This window comes from Dermacentor variabilis, chromosome 5, assembly GCF_050947875.1.
Source record: "Dermacentor variabilis isolate Ectoservices chromosome 5, ASM5094787v1, whole genome shotgun sequence".
Lineage (NCBI taxonomy): Eukaryota > Metazoa > Arthropoda > Arachnida > Ixodida > Ixodidae > Dermacentor > Dermacentor variabilis.
Genome location: NC_134572.1, coordinates 68954305 through 68968407, shown reverse-complemented (window position 1 = coordinate 68968407; position 14103 = coordinate 68954305). Strand labels below are relative to the sequence as shown.

Genomic DNA, 14103 nt, shown 5'->3' with positions numbered 1-14103 from the left:
GACATATTTGCCACTGGTTAACTGGCAGCATCCGATATCGAACCCAGCACCACAAAGAACTGAAGGGGCCGAGACCTCAACCGCAAGGCGAAAAGAGCGGTCAAAGCGAGACGCGAGCGAAAAAGGTAAACGTATAAATGGTGCGGCATTCTGCGAGCGCAAACCTCGGCGACAAGCCTCAATCACTAAGTTTCCTGATAACATTGTCTCGCGAACGAAAGGCCCTTTCTTCGCGCGCCTTCGAGATGACTTTCCTAGCGCCTTGCTCGCTTTTCTACGACGAACAGAAAAAAAGTAACTAGATGAAACAGAAGGCACAAAGTCGAAAAACACACACACAAGAAGCGGGCCCATTCAAGCGGTAACAGGAGCGGACACGCATGCGCGAGGTGTGTCGATCGAAACTCCATTTCGGAGCTACCGCAGCGCCGCTGTGAGTGGAGTTAAACTTGGGTGCGCGGCCCGGTTCCTCGATTACTCGCGCGTCATCTGCAACTGTGAGCGGCTACGAAGGTGCGGCTCGGCGACAAGTCACTAGCCAGGTGAGCGCTGGGCAACGATATTTGCGTGCGCGCGCGCGCGCGCGCGCGCGTGGGAATTGAAACAACGGAAACGACCTTTCTTTCATGGCCAATAGTTTCACGTCAAATGCAGTCGTGCAACGTCGTGCCTCACGAGTTAAATTGCGGATGCCTCTGCCAGCAATGCAACGTTCGAGAAGGGACCGGTAAACGGCGTAATTTATTTTAGGAAAAGTTTTACCCGCAGCGTATAATAGATTGCACTCTTGAAAGGAACACCTCGTTGGTAATACAGCCCATATAACCGAAACACTCCTGATTTTGGCGAGATAAAGGACGGAAAGGGTGGATAGGGGACGCATCAGAACTAGAACGTATGCATTAGAAATACTCGACATGCTTTTATGCCATAATTCAGTTGTAGTGATTCGTAGCTGAGTCCTAAACGTGCGCATCCTTTAACAGTAGACCATACTGTAGAGGTCTTGACATGTTATAATAACTAGCCTCCTTGAGTTAAAAATTTGGAACGCCGCGAAGGAGCCGTATCCAAGCGGAGAATACCACATACACAAACGCTTGTCTGTGTTCTTGTTTGTAGTTTCAAAGAACACACAGAAACCCCGTACGAAATTGTTCGTACCAAAGGGTCTTCAAGAACTTAATTTTAGCCTCTATAAGTAGTCACATGCAGCTTGTGCTTCGCAACAAAAACGGCAGAGGACACTTTCAAAACCGCGCCTTTTCTCATTTTAATGCCGACAAGGTATGCACTGTCGCTCCAAAAAGAAAGCTTCAGGTAAAAGGGTGAAGTTAATTTGCGTCCCTCCGTATACCCGCAACGCAATTTTTTTCATTCCGATGGGACTTTAGGTCTTTAATTTAAATTCCTTCTCGCTTGAACGAACCTGCGGTGACAGTACCCATTCGTTTCTCGGCGCCAGCGAATGCGTCCTTGCAGTTGAGCAAGTCTTTATTTTTCCCCTTTTCTTCCTCCTATTGTCCTTGGCTTACGCCTAAATGGCCTTAGTGAGCGCTACCTTTTTGCGCTTGTCTTGGGAGTCAGGCAGGTTCTCGGAGCCATTAAATTCTCTCGAATTAATGGGTTTCAGTTCAATGCAAGTAAGTTGTTGCTATACGTCTCGTGCTTGTTATGTGCTGCCTTTGTGAGAGACCTTGGAGAGTCTTAGCAACTCTGGAACGACGCGCCCAATTTAGGGTCAGGTTAGAGAATGGCAGAGTGCGAATTTCCTTTACTGTGTGACCCTGCAATTTTGTCACCCTCGTTTTTTTATCCCGGCAGTTAATCGTAGTCTTTTAGATGAATTTTACTGCAAGATGCAAAAGAAGCTGTACATGCATAAAGACGATGCATGATGCGTAATATTTAAGTTTAAATATGTTATATGCTAGCATATACCATTCAGTAAAATATAAAGTGCGCATCTAGATTCTCCCCTCGAATTACAAGGGCCTTCCACCGTAAGGTTTTTTGAGGCACGCAGACGTTACAGTTGCCACTGCGCAAGAAAATGATTTACAGTTCATTACGACGAAGTTTTGAAAGGCAGATGTAGGCTGTACTCTAACAACATGGCGTATGCAGGAACATGCGATTGAGCCGACCTGGAAACGTTATTTGCTTCTCTTTCGAACAACAATCTTACAGTCTGCGTCAGTGCATGCCAATGGCTTAATTGTGATCGCGGCGGTCTCTGGGGTGCGCTGGTTTAAGCCGAAACTTGGTGGCAAACTCGTGAACGGGGAAGATAGCATATATCTTCGCGTTGAATTTCTGTTTCACGAGTCATGTATTCTGCCTGCAGAATGCATTTCGGAAGATTAATATTTGCCTAACCTGAACTACATTAAAGAGTCACAGCTCGACTACCTCTGCCGGGGAGGCCATAACACGTACTGAAGGCCAACGTCTTCTGTGACAGAATACCTGCCTGTTATCTTGCTACGAGGTCAGAGAGAGGATAGGATAGGAATAAACTTTATTTGTCCAACGGTTATTGATGTTGGTGCCCGGGGCACATGTGGATAAACAAGGTAAGTAAAGTCTGGCCTACTGACCCAAGCGTAATTAATGTAACAAGCTCTTGCTTCGCTCACGATGCGAGGAAGCGGAGAAATTGAGAGATTGCACTTGCAGAAAAAGCAGGTAAGGGCATATTGAAAGTCATTTTACATTTATTTCATATCTTTCAGCGCATATATCTCATGGGTAACTCAACGAGATGCCCTTCAAAATTCAAGGCTGCCTTCAGTTCTAAAGAGAAGTGGGGTGATTCGTATGCTTGCCACATAAGGAAAATATGAAGACACTTGCAACACGAAGCTTCAGACGTGAGGCGCCATGCGTTGTCAGTGCCTTAGTTGCAAACATATAATTTAAAGAAGTTTAGGTTTTGCAGATCCACCTCGGAGTTTCTCCTTATGCACGCATGGCGTGAAGTTCTTCACTTACAACCTTTCTGCAGGAGTACTCAAAGAAACTACGAAGAGCATCGTTACGTATAGGGCAAAGCCATATGCACACATCTTCACTTTCAGTAATGTCGTATAATTCAATACATTCCTACAAATGCGAAGGGCGATAGGAACAAGCATTCAGTGGAATTGTCTTTGCTCGTACTGGATCGAGACATGCTTGTATTTTCGAGCGCACATGCTCTTTCGCTACCCCAGAAGTCTCACTAGTTCACCTGGAAAGGGACTAAATGATGACATACTTCATCAACTCTTTCTGAAAATTTAAAACTGTAAAGTTACTGCACAAAAAAAATACGATCTGCATATTTTAGAGCCCAGAAGTGCCATTCGAAGGAAGCATTAGGAAAGATATGTTCAAATCGGCTGAGATCGATCAAGTGACTTGGTGCAAAGCAATCTGTGGGCGCACAGAAGCATTACGCGAAATGGTGCTCTAAGCTCTCCCTATCGACACATGCGACACCTCGACACGTACTGAGCTAGGAAACAAGGACATATGTATTCGAGACACGAGTACTGAAAACCAAATGGCTATACTACAGCAAAAGCTCCGTTCACAGCCAGGCGCTCTTACATAAGCAGTACGTGATGGACGCGCGCGGGGTTTTTTAGCATTCATTGCTACAATATTACAGTACGCTATACTAAAGGCGTTATCCGCACTTTTTTTTTTTCTGTCCCATTCTGAGCGTCATTGGCATTGCCTCTTGACCTTTTGTCGAGCGCTGATAGTTAAGAGTTAGATCATAGCGAAGGAGAGCATCATAATTACAGCGGGTCTGGAATTGTATTCACAAGGTTAAAAATTTCAGCATGGGTCGTTCATTCATAACGAGAATCACCGAGCGTAGAGTGCTCAATGACTGGGCTACGGCTATTCAAGTCTGGCGTCCTTCAAGCATTTCGCGCCGTTGCGATCAATGGCAAAAAAAAAAAAATCACATGAAATATACTAATCGAGGCTTCACGATCCCCTCGTATGTTTTCAACGCTACCCGTGGTATTTGCGCATCAACGTACTGCAGGGTACACCAAGTGCCGATGGCCAGAAGTATCGCGCTTCCACTATTGGCGACTCCAAGTAAATGCTCGCCACCTGGCGGCCGCGCCGAGAAACAGCCGATCCAGGTTCAAGCTTGAAGCTAAAGAGGACCTACTGTCATGGAACGCGCTGTATGCCTCGTAGTTCCCAAATCAGAGTAATCCCGCATCGCACAAGCCCGAAGATAAAAAATGCATACGGATGTCGAAAGACATTTGTATCTTTATGCGAGTCTTCGCGGTGGAAAAACAGCAATGCATGATTTCATCTTTTCGCGAAAGAAGCAGACGACGCGTCTCGGAGAGTGACTTGTGTAAGAAGCTTTCGCACCGGGACTGATAGGTGACTGATACTGTTCCAGTTTGTTCGAAATGCCTAACTTGGGACTTCTTTTTTCCCGGCGAGTAGACCACTGTTTTCTTTTTGTTTATTTTAAATATCTTTCTGGCGTTTCAAATCACGGAGTGAACTTTGTTCAGGCAGGCGATCTGATAAATTATAGTGATGTACCCTAAAGCTTCATTTGGTTTTGTTCGTTTATAGCTTTATGCCCTAGCATTGGGGTTACTAATGCATCAAGCAGCAGGAACATTCTACTTTTGTCTGCAGGCACAGTAGCGGGAATGATAACTACCTCGGAAGGTCTGAAGCTGATCATGACACATGTTATGCCGCGTGGCGAAGTATCGTTTTCATAGCATCCTTTAGTTGAGCGTTGCAAGCAGAAAATGCTGTTTGATCATTCAACGCGGCGAGTTGTCTGTTTACTTGCTCGCAAGAAATTTAAAACGGCAAACAGGACTCGCTCCAGCTTTGGGGCGTTCGGCCAACACACAGCGCCGCTAGTTTGCTTTCTGACACTCTGCACGCAGCCTAATTCCATTACAAATGATTCACTTCGCTTCGAAGTGATGCATTTACACTAGCACAACTGGCTTTGCCAAAAGAAAAACCTCGCCAAATTTTGAAAAACCGTCGGAAGAAGCTGAAATTGGTCCGATTAGTTGTTATTCACTTCTCACGTTTTACCGAGTTGGAGAATTTTTACGGGTGGCAAGTGTCTGCTTTGTTCCCAAGCTCGGGACCTAACTCGAAACACTGCGTACTGCGAGCACGAACAAGCGCCAGTCATCGGACGCAGACGACGTTATCACACGTATAAAAGAAGGGGCAACCCGGCTCCCAAACGGAACTCTCATTTGTTTTTATCCCACGACACACTGGCCAGTTAACATTACAGTTTTTAGCCTCGTTCTATCGGTGCAGAATGTCGGTGTTTAGCTTCTGAAAGCACGACAGACGTTACTGACAATATGCTGTGAGATGCTATTTGTGATACACAGCAACATGAGTCGCAGTGCGGAGTTGCCTATGAAAGTCGAAGACAGTCAAGTACCGTTCCTGTGGCAGTGTAGCGACGCCACAAACAAGTGCTTGCACAATTGGGAGAGGCACAGATGTCTGCACGCAGAGCACAACTATTTCCGCAATTTCGTCGCTGGAATCCTGGAGACGCTATACAAATAAGGTGATCGGCAGTAAGACCCTTTCGGCATCCACGAAACACCTCCATTCGACGCCGCAAGAGAGAAACGTGACCCGCAGCACCAAGCGAAAGAGCCGCCGTGAACCTGGATGTCGTAGCCTTCTTTGTTTATTCGGACACTGTTGCCAGCAGAGGTAGCCGATTCTGGAGTTGCCAGTAGAGGACTGTTCGTTCAAACCGCTAGTCTGGTCAACCAACATTCGAGGCTATAACTGTAATATACTGGCTGGCATTTCAGATTTATTTCCACTGCTGATGTGATCTTAGGAGAGAGTTTTCGACTATACATGAATCGCCATCGCCTTCTCGTTCTTGCATGCCTGAGAATATTGCCAAGGTTCCTCGGAATGCTCTCTCTCTTCCTTGGGATAGTTATAGTCGCAGCCAAGTAGCTGTGCAAGCCTAAATGCCGGATTAAAAATCTGATCATCCGATGTGACCAAGTACTGGGAGGCAGTAGACCGGTGCGTCAATAAGCAAAGAGCAACACGCATATTTTAGTTCCTCTAAGAAGCGTAATTTTCGGCCTGCAGACAACGTTGTCTTGCTTTTTCAAGCTCCTCATTTCTGGAGAATAACGAAAGGCGGCAAATGCAAGCGTTGAGAGATGCTTCCGCTTCTGAGTACGTGCACGAACGGAGCCAACAGAAAGTTCATGAATATATCAAATCTCTTGCATCAGGTGTGATAGCTAAACTTTGTAGAGGCGACGCGCCTTAATGCATGCATAGTCAAATAGACAGCCCACTATGAGCAGAAAGAAAGTTTTATTTATGAAAACTGCTAGCATCACTGTGACATTACATTCAGTTCGAACTTTCACATACCCAAACGTTTAAACTTTTTTCAAGCTTTTGCGTTTAATACAACGGCGCGAATTTCTTACGTTTAGCAACCTTGTTGCACTGTTGTGCACTGTGAGAGCGAAATGGACAACATCGGATTTGCCTGTCAGGATTCGCAGACATCGTTCTATTATTGTAGATGGACGATATACGTGCGATCAGGATTGGTGCCTTTTTCACTGGCTGTGATCACTCGAAAATCTCTATAGAGCAAATTAGAGCAAAATCTTAAATCCAATGACGTCACATTTAGTGAAATGTTATACACGCTCGTGTGACTGTCATGACTTAACCACACAGCTGCGCGTAGTGCACCAGCATCATGTCACACAGACACTTCAAGCCCTCTTAGACACTTAAGCACATGCTTCTCCGTGCCGCGCACAAGTCAGCCATTCACGCGCCCAGGACGAAGCGCAGGACTGCAGGACGAAGGCCTCTCCCTGCTATCCACAATTACCCCTTTCTTGCGCTAGCCGATTCCAGCTTGCGCCTGCAAATTTCCTAATTTCATCAACCCACCTAGTTTTCTACCGTCCTCGGCTGTCGTTTTCTTCCCTTGGCACCCATTATTTAACTCTAGTGGTTCACCGCTTATCTACCCTACGCTTTACATGGCCTGCCCAGCTCAATTTTTTCTCTTAATGTCAATGAGAATATCGGCTATCCCCGCTTGCTCTCTGATCCACACCGCTCTTTTCCTGTCTCTTAACGTTACGCCTGTCATTTTTCGTTCCATCGCTTTTTGCGTGGTCCTTAACTTCTTGTCGAGCTTCTCTGTTAACCTGCAAGTTTCTGCAATTACACGTACGATTGTACATACGTAAATAATACGCACTGACTTATGCCAGGTCCCGCGCACCGGCTAAGTATGGCCAGTGTTGCGTTTCGCCTGCGACACGTGGTTTTGCCGGCGCGACTGCGGCGGGGCGGCAGACATTTTGGCCCGATCGTCGTCGCCGCAACACTCATCGCCAGGTGTTTCCAGGCGCGACTGCGGCGATGCGACCGCCTAGGGATCATCCTCGCATTCCAGTCATTGTGCCCGAAACAGGCGATGCCAAAGCAGGGATCTCATTCCAGTCATTGTGCCCGAAACAGGCGATGCCAAAGCAGGGATCTCGTTCCAGTCATTGTGCCCGAAACAGGCGATGCCAAAGCAGGGACCATCCTCTCATTACAGTCATTGTGTCCGACCGGCAGCGCCACGACAGGGTGCTACGAGATCGTGCTCGACATGGTGCTACGGCATCGCTACGACAGTGTGCGTCACCATTAGCCCATTGTACATTCACGTGCTCGTCTTTTGAGGGGTTCCTTCTTGCCCTCAACTGCGAGAGTATAAAAACAGCTGCCCCCGGACGCCAAAAGGAGGGCTCCGATTTCTTCTGTTGAGTGAAGTGCTCTCCCGTCTCTCTACTTCGGTCAACCTGACCGCCAACTCTTTGCGATGTTAAAATAAACAAGTTGTTTCGTTGTTACCAGTCGACTCATGCTTTGCCGGGACCTTCGGATGCTTCCAGTTGTACCCCAGGCCGCCAGGCCAACGCTACCCTTGGGGCTTGCGACCCAGGTACAACCACGGGCGTCAGCGCCGAGTTCCCAACAGATCGTACCAGCAGTCCGATCAAAACATCTGGTTGCCAGCGGTGAGATCGCCTCCGACTTCAAACAACTGTCTGCCAGCGGTGAGAACGCGACAACGGAGGCCAGCAGCGAAGAGATGCAGTTGACTGTATGCTGAGCAGCTCAACGACGATCCGGGAGCAGTGCAACGAGCCCTGTGTGACGACTGGTTGCCTGCAGCGGAACGACTGCGCGGAATTCCTGCCTGCGAGGTTTGGTGAGTGCGGGACTTTCTTCTTCTGAGCTTTGCCAGGCTTTTGTTAGTGTTAGAAACAGAGCTGGTAATTGTGGTTGTCGTTGCTGCCGGGTTAGTTTGCGGCAAGACAATAGTAAGCAGTAGAGAAAGCAGCATTCAGAGCAGCCATGGATTTGAAGTCGTTGCGCAAACCGAAATTGTTGGAGCTTGCAAGAGAGTTGGGTCTGGATGTCTCAGACAAACTAAGAAAACCTGAACTGCTAAAGGCTATTCTTGAGTTAGAGGCTGAGGATGACGAGCTGTCGGAATGCCTTGAGACTATTGAGGAGAGGTCAAAAAGACAGGAGCGCGAACTTAAAGAACAGAAAGAGCGTGAGCAACAAGAGCGTGACCGTCAACACGCTTTGGAAATGAAGCGTCTTGAGGTAGAGATGGAACGCGCTCGTAATGGAAGTCAGGCACACGGTGCAGGAGAACGCGTATTGTTCAAAATGACGGACCTGATGCGGCCGTTTAAGCTTGGAGAGGACATTGGTTTGTTCCTGGTTAACTTTGAGCGAACGTGCGAGAAGCAGGGGTTCTCTCGGGAAACGTGGCCACAGCGCTTGCTCACTTTGTTACCCGGCGAGGCGGCCGACGTAGTCGCTCGCTTGGATAGAGAGGAGGCAGAGGATTTCGACACAGTGAAATCGAGTCTTCTAAAAAAGTACCGGCTGTCTGCGGAGGCGTTCCGTCGGAAGTTTCGGGAAAATGAGAAAGGCAGAAGTGAGTCATATACAGAGTTTGCGTATAGGCTTATGTCGAACATGCAGGAGTGGCTCAAAGAAGAGAAAGCGTTTGGTGACCACGATAAAGTTCTGCAGTGTTTCGGGCTAGAACAGTTTTATAGTCGGTTACCTGAGAACGTGCGATACTGGGTCTTGGATAGGCCAGACGTAAGTACGGTGGCTAGAGCCGCTGAGCTAGCCGAGGAGTTTGTGACGCGTCGAGCTCGCGGAGCTAAGGACGGTCAAAAGGGTGAATTTGGCTCGAAGTTTGAGAGGCCGAAGTTCACACCCATGAGAGCAAAGGGGGACACGCGTAGTGCGGATGCGAGCGAAAGCAGTCCGACCAAACGTAAAGAGACGGCGGCAGCCAAACGCAGAAAGCGGTTCGAGATGAGGCGAGCGCGCTTGTGTTATACGTGCCAGAAGCCGGGTCACTTTTCGGCGCAGTGTCCGGAAACAACACCAAAAGTTGTGTTTTTTTCAATAGGCAGCACTGACGAGAACATGAAGCTTCTCGAGCCTTACATGCGAGACCTCCTCGTGAACGGGAAAGAGTGCCGAGTGCTTCGCGATTCCGCAGCTACGATGGATGTAGTTCACCCGTATTACGTAGAACCCCATATGTTCACGGGCGAGTGCGCATGGATCAAGCAAGCCGTGGAAGCTCATAGCGTGTGTCTGCCGGTAGCAAAATTGCTTATTGAAGGACCTTTCGGAGCGCTTGAGACGGAGGCGGCAGTGTCATCTATGCTGCCACCCCAGTACCCGTACCTATTTTCAAACAGGTCCGATCACCTCCTGCGCGAGAAGGGGCTTTTGTTTGGTGAAGCTAGTGTTCAGGCCTTAACCAGATCGAAGGTTCGGGAGCTCGCTGCAAAGGCGGTAGTTGCGGGGCCGACGTTATCAAACAACGAAAAAGGGTCAGAGGCGCAGCAAGCTGATATTCCGAGCACGCCCGAACTGAATAAACTTGAGTCTGTAACGTTAAAGGCGCCAGATACTGGAGAGGAAAATCCCGATTCGGGAAAGTTAGAAGAGCTATCTACTGATTTGCTCATCGCGCCTACGTCAGACGGACTTGATAGGTTGCTAAAAGTCAGCCGGACGGCTTTGATAGCCGAGCAAAAAAAGGATGGCAGCCTGGAAAACGTGCGCTGCAATGTCAAAGAAGGTATCGCCAGGAAAACTGCGCGTTTTGTGGAAAGAGGTGGAGTCCTGTACCGGAAGTATCTAGACCGCAGAGGAGTGGAGTTCGATCAGCTGGTCGTGCCTCAATGCTATCGTCAGGATCTGTTGCGCTTGTCACACGGGGGTTCGTGGTCCGGACACCTAGGAGTTAAGAAAACTAAGGACCGTCTCTTGCAAGAGTACTATTGGCCAGGGTGTTTTCGGGACGCAGACCATTTCGTGAGGACATGTGACACTTGTCAGCGGGTGGGCAAACCAGGGGACAAATCAAGGGCGCCGTTGAAATTGGTACCTATCATAACGGAGCCTTTTAGACGGCTCGTTATTGATACAGTGGGACCTCTGCCGGTAACAGCCACGGGGTACAGACACATTTTGACTGTGATCTGCCCAGCGACAAAGTTCCCTGAAGCAGTGCCGCTTAAAGAACTCAGCTCAGTTGAGATAGTCAATGCACTACTGTCCATATTTGCGCGAGTTGGTTTTCCTGCGGAAATTCAATCAGATCAGGGCACAGTGTTTACTAGCGCTTTGACGACAACTTTTCTCGAAAGGTGTGGGGTAAAGCTGTTACACAGCTCAGTGTACCACCCACAGTCGAATTCCGTTGAGAAGCTCCACTCCGTCATGAAGCGCGTGTTGAGAGCGTTGTGTTTTGAACATCGAACTGACTGGGAGCTGTGTTTGCCTGGGGTGATGTTTGCGTTAAGAACCGCGCCGCATGCGGCTACGGGGTTTTCGCCAGCTGAACTGGTGTACGGTCGCTCGCTTCGATCTCCGCTTCGCATGCTTCGAGAATCATGGGAAGGTAGGGGCGACGACCCAGTCGTGGTGGAGTACGTACTTAAGCTCCTCGAACGCTTAAGAAGGGCACAGGAGTTGTCAGGTGAAGCAATGCCAAAGGCCCAGCAGAGGGCCAAGGTTTATTATGATCGGACAGCCAGGGCCCGTCGTTTTGAGGTTGGCGATGAGGTCATGATATTGCGCACATCGCTAAACAACAAACTAGACGTGCAGTGGGAGGGCCCAGCACGAATTGTTCAGAAACTGTCGGACGTTAACTACGTGGTAAGTCTGCCAGGAAAGCGGAAAGCACAGCAAGTTTACCACTGTAATCTGCTCAAACCTTATAGACAACGGGAAGCAGTGGTGTGCATGATGATAAACGTTCCTGAAGAGCTTCCAGTCGAGCTTCCGGGACTAGGCTCAGTGACGAACAGGGAAGACACCGGTCAAGTCATTAGTGACCTTATCAGTAAAGCACCGCTGTCGCCCGAGCAGAAAACCGAACTACACCAGCTATTACAAGAGTTTCAAGGTCTGTTCTCTGAGAGGCCTGGTAGGACTTCTGTACTTACTCATGATATAGAACTTACCTCCACAGAGCCAGTACGATCCAAGGCGTATCGGGTGTCACCCCGCCAGAGCGATATTATGGAGGCTGAGGTAAAGAAAATGCTACAGCTCGGTGTTATTGAGGCAGGTGAGAGTGATTATACCTCCCCTTTGATTTTAGTTGAGGTACCGGGCAAGGAACCTCGTCCTTGCGTCGACTACCGCAGGCTTAATTCCATCACTAAGGATCAAATTTATCCGATCCCTAACATCGAGGAGCGCCTTGAGAAAGTTAGTAGCGCTCAGTTTATTTCCACCCTAGATCTTGTCAGGGGTTATTGGCAGGTTCCACTTACAGAAGAGGCTAGTAGGTATGCGGCGTTCATTTCACCAATGGGAACATTCCGTCCTAAAGTGTTGAGTTTTGGTTTGAAGAACGCGCCATACTGTTTTTCAAGTCTCATGGATAAAGTGTTGCGGGGACAGCAAGAATTCGCTTTACCGTATCTAGACGACGTAGCGATATTCTCCGCATCCTGGTCTGAGCATATGACACACTTGCGGGCAGTGCTAACCCGCCTGCGCGAAGCGGGCTTGACAGTCAAGGCTCCTAAGTGCCAGATAGCACAGGCCGAGGTTGTCTACCTCGGTCACGTGATTGGTCAGGGTCGTCGCCGCCCCTCTGAAATAAAAGTGGCCGCTGTGCGAGACTTTCCGCAACCGCGCACAAAGACCGATATTCGGTCGTTCTTAGGTGTCGCCGGCTACTATCAGAGGTACATCCCTAGGTACTCTGATATCGCGGCTCCCCTGACGGATGCTCTAAGAAAGACAGAGCCTCAAACAGTCGTCTGGGACGAGACAAAGGAAAGAGCTTTTAGCGCCCTAAAGAGTGCCCTAACAAGCCAGCCTGTGCTACGATCGCCAGACTATACAAAAGGGTTCATTGTTCAGTGCGATGCTAGTGAGCGAGGCATGGGCGTTGTACTGTGCCAACGGGAAAATGGAGAAGTAGAACACCCCGTCCTGTATGCTAGTCGTAAGCTGACCAGTCGTGAGCAGGCGTATAGCGCCACCGAGAAAGAGTGTGCGTGTCTCGTGTGGGCCGTTCAGAAATTGTCATGCTATCTAGCCGGCTCGAGGTTCATCATTGAGACGGATCACTGCCCTCTCCAATGACTGCAGACCATCTCTCCCAAAAATGGCCGCCTCCTGCGCTGGAGCCTCGCTTTACAACAATATTCCTTTGAGGTGCGTTACAAAAAGGGGAGTCTCAACGGTAACGCCGATGGCTTAAGTCGAAGCCCCTAACGTAGGAATCAGCCTCAAAATTGTTTGTTACTGATGTTTTTTTTCCTGAGGCAGGATTTTTTTTAACATATTGCTTTTGTTTAGTGTTTCAAAGTGATGATATGCTTTCTAGTGCAATTTTTCAATTTGTGGACGCGTTCTGAGTGATGCTAGACTACTGTAAGGAACTAGGCAGTGGTATAAAAAGGGGAAAGAGCCTGGCAGGGCTTAGTGAGGGTTGTGCCGTGCTTGCTGACTGAGCGGTTGAGTTTCAGCGTAGTTCTAACGCTTGCCGGGAACGAGAACAAAAATGTGAACTCTCCCGAAGTCACTTTGCAGTGTCCCGTGCGAACCTGAACAAGAGAACGAGGCCTTCTCTGTGCGCTGCGCTCAAGAAACGTCGAGGGACGCCCGACTTCGGTTATGAGCATCATCGAGCGACATCCCTCCGGACAGCGGATGCAGTCCCCTGTCCATCGGGATCTCCTTCCCCCGGCGGGGCGGTCTGTTGCGTTTCGCCTGCGACACGTGGTTTTGCCGGCGCGACTGCGGCGGGGCGGCAGACATTTTGGCCCGATCGTCGTCGCCGCAACACTCATCGCCAGGTGTTTCCAGGCGCGACTGCGGCGATGCGACCGCCTAGGGATCATCCTCGCATTCCAGTCATTGTGCCCGAAACAGGCGATGCCAAAGCAGGGATCTCATTCCAGTCATTGTGCCCGAAACAGGCGATGCCAAAGCAGGGATCTCGTTCCAGTCATTGTGCCCGAAACAGGCGATGCCAAAGCAGGGACCATCCTCTCATTACAGTCATTGTGTCCGACCGGCAGCGCCACGACAGGGTGCTACGAGATCGTGCTCGACATGGTGCTACGGCATCGCTACGACAGTGTGCGTCACCATTAGCCCATTGTACATTCACGTGCTCGTCTTTTGAGGGGTTCCTTCTTGCCCTCAACTGCGAGAGTATAAAAACAGCTGCCCCCGGACGCCAAAAGGAGGGCTCCGATTTCTTCTGTTGAGTGAAGTGCTCTCCCGTCTCTCTACTTCGGTCAACCTGACCGCCAACTCTTTGCGATGTTAAAATAAACAAGTTGTTTCGTTGTTACCAGTCGACTCATGCTTTGCCGGGACCTTCGGATGCTTCCAGTTGTACCCCAGGCCGCCAGGCCAACGCTACCCTTGGGGCTTGCGACCCAGGTACAACCACGGGCGTCAGCGCCGAGTTCCCAACAGATCGTACCAGCA

At 49.2% G+C, this 14103-nt stretch overlaps 1 protein-coding gene across 2 annotated transcripts in view; it reads left to right on the top strand.

The window, feature by feature from the left end:
• igl (IQ calmodulin-binding domain containing protein igloo) overlaps window positions 1-14103 on the top strand; it is a 242356-nt gene that overhangs the window by 116233 nt on the left and 112020 nt on the right. Inside the window, exon 1 of one of the 2 annotated variants that reach the window (XM_075692778.1) lies at window positions 471-542. The exons of the other annotated variant lie outside the window; for it this stretch is intronic. The gene's annotated coding sequence lies outside the window, so the exon portion shown is untranslated. Of the gene's footprint in view, window positions 1-470; window positions 543-14103 lie in introns of those variants that run through there. 2 annotated transcript variants of the gene reach the window in all.